Below are 5,631 nucleotides of genomic sequence, written 5' to 3' on the forward strand. Positions count from 1 at the left end.
TGAAGAGTAAATAGGAGTATCATCGGGCATGCTCTTAATATTGACCCAAAGATAAGGCCAAGCAAGTAAAAGCTTCGGAAAATGTTCGAAGACAGGGCCATAGGAGCAAGAACAGAGGTCAAAAGGCTCATTACTATCAAAGTAATCAGGGAAATTGCCTATCTAGAGTGGCTAGCAAACATAGTCATGGTCAAGAAATCTAACAAAAAATGGCAAAAATGCATTGATTTCACCGATTTGAACAAACTTAGCCCAAAGGATGAGTTCCCATTACCCAAGATATATTCCTTAATAGATGCAGCTGCCAACTCAAAGATGATGAACCTATTAGATTACTACTTAGGATATTATCCGATATGGATGAAAAAAGAAGACGAGCCAAAGACTAGCTTCATCACCCCTAGCGACACTTATTGTTATCCTCAAATGCTAGAGGGACTTAAAAATGTTGGTGGTAGTTTCAGCAGGATGACAAGCAAAGTCTTGAGCATGTAGATCTATAGAATGTGCTAGCATATGTGGATGATATCATCGTCAAAAGCACGAGGCAAGAATACAATGAAGATCTACAAGAAACCTTTGGCAAATTCTGAAAGGCAGGGTTGAAACTTAATCCCAACAAGTGTGTCTTTGGAGTAAGAAAAGGGAAGTTTCTCAGCTATTTGTTATCAACCAAAGGAATTGAAGCCAACCCCATGAAGATTGAAGCTATACTTTGAATGGATCCACCAAATACAAGAAAAGGGGCTTAGAGTAGCAGCGTTAAACAAATTCATTGCAAGATCAGGTGAGTGAAGCTTGCAATTCTTTAAAGTATTGATTAGCCCAAGTATTCCAATAGGGGCAGCACAACAACAAGCATTTCAAGATTTGAAACAATACTTGATCTAACTTACCACTTTGTCACCACCAACGATCATACCATAACCATTTAATTTTCTTCTCAAGTTATTTTTTCTACTTCTGTTTTATAGATCTTAAAAACATGTAATGATTTATCTTTTGAATTTACTAAGATGTAGCAGAATCTAGTGCAATCATCTATAAATGTCATGAAGTACCTTTGCCACTTTTGGTCAACTCCCTTTTCATTTCACACATATAAGAATGGATTAGTTTTAATGGTGCCAAATCCCACGCCACACCAGCCCTGTGAGACTTGCAAGGTTGCTTCGATTGTATGCACATATGGCACTTAGAATCTTTGACCAAATCAAATTTTTGGATTAAATCCATACTAGCTAAGTGTGTCTTGCAATGATGTAGCCTACCACAAACTTATGCGGTAACTTACAACAAAAATTCTTGAGTTATTTTACTAGTATATGTATTTCATGAGTTTTTTCTACTATAGAACGACCATAAGTCCTTCTATAGTTATGAAATTTTCCATGACATACAACTCACCACCAGCGTCAGAAACTCCATATTTAGCCTCTAGTGCGACTCACATTTCTTTGTCAATGGACCATCCTACAATATACATCAACTATGGAATATCCTAGCACGTAAATTTTTGCCCCTCTTGAATATAGTGTTAACATCCTGGAACCCACGCTCCTCTTTAGCGGAGTGAGGTCCATGTGCTCTATGTTTGGTAACAAAATAGTAATACGTAGCAGTTAACCACAATATGCATCTCTGGCACCACTATCTATAGTGAGTTCCTTCAAAAACATTTGGTTTCAGTATACTTGCAAAGCCAACTATCGAAGAAGCCCTACCACATTTTTGGATTGTTAAAAAATTAGACATTTTCAGTTGCAAAATAATCCAAAGACAGACCATGAATGGTTGGTGACAACAGAAAGGTGCACATGTGATCTTATCATGATGAACATAAATAGAGTATAGAGTAATACAACTGTAGACTATTTAGAGGAAGAAGCATAGACATTTTAGCAATTTATGTAATCGCCGTGCTTGATGCATTGCGGGTATATGTAGTTGTGACAATCAACAAAGTAACACCGAGCAACTAGGAGTGGATGGAGCACAACACCTAGAAGTAGAAGTAAGCAATCATGTCGCTTATAGACATTTCCTCCAAAAACATGGTTATCGTCCTTCAACCGAGCATGTGAACACTTTGACGACACTCTTAGAGCCCTGTTCTCCTAGAGCTCGTGTGCGTAAATAACGAAATAGAGTGCTTGACTAACAGCTGAAACAACGACATAGAAGCAAACTGAGAGCAGATAATATGCTGAAGTTTATATAGCGAGTCAGGAGACCTATAAGTAGTAGTGAGAGATCAAACGATGAGAGAGCTGAGAGGGCGTGAGAGATAGGAAGTCAGGTAATTCCTTATTATCAAACACATAACTCCTAAGTTAAGTTCTAAAACTTCTTCTGCAATGCCTTCGTCATTTTTCTCAAACACTCAAGATAATTAGACTAGAGCAACCATATAAATTGTATAACTATCCTATCAACTATCTATATGATGCTAAATAATAATACAAAACTTATTTGGTATACACTACCGGAATCGGGCTCTTTGCCGAGTGCCTGAAGCACTCGGCAAAGCATGGAAAACACTCGGCAATGGCTTTGCCGAGTGTATTACTCGACAAAGAGAGCTCGACAAACTGTACATCGGCAACGCCTTCTTTGCCGAGTACTTTTTATCGAGCACTCGACAAAGACTTCACCGAGTGTCACTCGGTACTCGGCAAAGAAAAGTCGTCGTCACGGCGACTGGTAACTGAGACGGCGGCTTTACCGAGTGTTCTAGGCAACACTCGGCAAAGAGATAACCTTTGTCGAGTGTATTAGGTGGCACTCGGCAAAGAGTTTTCCTCGTTGTCGAGTGCCCGCCAGCCCAGCACTCGGCAACGAGGCCACCGACGGGCCCCTTTGTCAGTTTCTTTACCAAGTGCTCTAGGATGCACTCGGCAAAGCTTTCTTCTTTGCCGAGTGCTAGAACCACTACACTCGCCAAAGAAGCTTTACCGGTGCCCAGGTGTTCCTTTTTTGTCGAGTGCTATGGCCCTGACACTCGGCAAAGAACCTCTTTACCGAGTGTTACACTCGGCAAAGTGACCAATATACCCCTTTTTTATTTGTTTTTGCTATTCCCTCCAAACAAACAAAAGATATCACATAATCATTATAGATATCACATATATCACATATTTGACAAAGACCATAAATCAAACAAGTTCTCACAAAGCATTACCAACATGTTCGAACACAAACATAAGTATCCAACACTCAAGAACGTAAGTCTGAAGTATCTCACAAAGCATCACCAACATCAAACAAGTTCTGACCGGGTTATCTCACGAAGTATTAACAACACTAACAAAGATAATATATCATCGTGGTGGGCGGCTGGACTGGTACGGCGATGGGCTGGGCGATCCATGAGGGTTGTTGGATGCTGCCCCAGATTGTCCCTGCACAAAGAAGAGATTGCATGTGTTATACCAGATGAATATATATCATGAAGAACTAGAATTTTGATACTCACAGGAGTATGGAACTGAGCAGGGTCAACTGTAGGGAACAATGGAGGTGGTGGAGCAAAACCCTGTGTTGCGCCAAGGCTCTACATGTACTGGAACATCTCCATCATCCTCGCCTCCATCTCCTGGCGTTCCCTCCTCTCTGTTTCTAGCTGGGTCTGTAATATTACAAGCCAATGTTATAGTAACTCAAAGAGAAGGTATATAACTCAAGGAATGATGAGTTACAGAAGCACTAACCTCGAGTTGTTATATGCGATGATGTGAGCTGTCCTGACGAAGTTGTATGGATGGGCTCAAGCTTGTGCTCCTTGCTCGCACCTGAGACAGAGTGGGAGTGGACGACGAGTCGATTGCCCCATCGGCGATCCAGCACCGCCCATGTCTCTTGCCTCCTCCGACCCTCATGAGGACATCGGGGTTGATCTCCTCGGTCCTCGGATCGTATTCTAGCCCATGGACCTCCTGTGCCATGGCGGTGTAGTCATGAAGGTGGTTGTAGACGGTAGGGTTGTTGTACGCCTCAGGCCCGTCATCTGGGTTGTAGGTGACGTCGGACGTCACCTTGCCCTTGTGGGCCATAGCATAGGCCGAGATGATGGAGCAAGGCTGGCCACCATGTGACGCCGACTGCAAGAAAACCAACGAGATAATTAGAAATAATATATAATCTAGTGTTATATACCTAAATAAAAATAGGGTGTACCCATGCTTCTGCATATTGGCCTAGGTTGCGGCTGCCTTGGTGGTGGGAGGGACCTTGCATCATCATACTCTATTCCCGGCTAGCATTGTGCGCATCGTCCCACTCAGGCGAGCACCACCTATCCACCATCTGCTCCCAGCACAAAGGATGTGTGGCGCACCAATATGGAATCATCTACAAAGTAAACACATACACTACATATCAGAAGATAAAATTAAGGAAAATTTTTGTCATGGATATTAAAGTGATGTATTTACCTGAAGTACTAGTCCCTGATCAATGACATGGTTCGGGCTTGCTGCCTGGTCACCTTCTCCCCAAGGACGGAGCCGTGGTAGCTGACGATGGCCTGGATTCGTGCCTCGTAGTGCATGTCCAGTTGTCCACGACGAGCTTCTTACAGCTCGTGGTGGCCACCACATCTGCCCTAGCCTCATATTCAGCCTCGCATCTTAAAAAATCCTGCATGCAAAGACGATGTATCCATACATTATTTCAAGAATGTGCAACGAATGCGACATATTTTACATTATAGTAAGACTTACCCAGAGCTCTTGTGTTGGGGACTTGTTCTCAAATGCTATGAGTTAAGAACAAGGCAACACAAAAAATGTTAAACGTTAATACCCTTCGTCCTTCGAGGCATTATTTCCCTTAGGATACAATGATCTTCGGACGAAGGTTATGAAGGACATACCTTCATCAGTCCAGCATATGGTAATGAAAAGAGAATCATATGAAATGTGAAAGATAACATGAATAATTATGTATTATTATCAACTCATTTCTATTTTATTATCATAGAAAAATAGAAATGATATCAAGTTACAAATGTACCTTCGGCTTAAAAGAAGGTAAGGGTATGAGCATGACGCAAAAGCAAATGCCAAGTCAGCGTGAACAATACGGGAGCACTGTTCATCTATTTATAGGCACGGGACGCAGCCCATGTAAAATTACACTCATGCCCTTTACATTTGCTAATGACTCTATAGTAATCCATCGAGGTCTAAATGGCCTTTTCCCTTTTAAGTCGGTTCCCTTTTCTGCTATCATGCAGAAGCTCCCCTGCGCATAGCTTCGGCTCTGTGCCAACCTTCACATTCTTTGTGCTTCTTCACACTGTGGTTCTGATCCGAGTCCAAAGGTACCTGTTTATGTATTATACTCCAGAAACATTGTTAAATCATGTTTTTGAGGACCTTCGAGAGACGAAGGCCCCCAACAGTAGCCCCTCGCAAGGTTAATTTGTTAGAATAACGAATTCAGATTGCGATATGGACGAAGGCCCTAAGCCGAATGTCCGAAAAAACACCTTCCCTTTGCTAGAATAGCAATAGTCAATGACAGACGGGGCCCTCCAACTTGGAGCGCGCTGGGCATATAAATAAGAACTCACCCCGAGCACATTTGGTACGCTACTTGCCGCCTATTTTGTTTGCTCAATTTTTTAGC

This window comes from Zea mays, chromosome 7 (assembly GCF_902167145.1).
Source record: "Zea mays cultivar B73 chromosome 7, Zm-B73-REFERENCE-NAM-5.0, whole genome shotgun sequence".
In the NCBI taxonomy this organism is placed as follows: Eukaryota; Viridiplantae; Streptophyta; class Magnoliopsida; order Poales; family Poaceae; genus Zea; species Zea mays.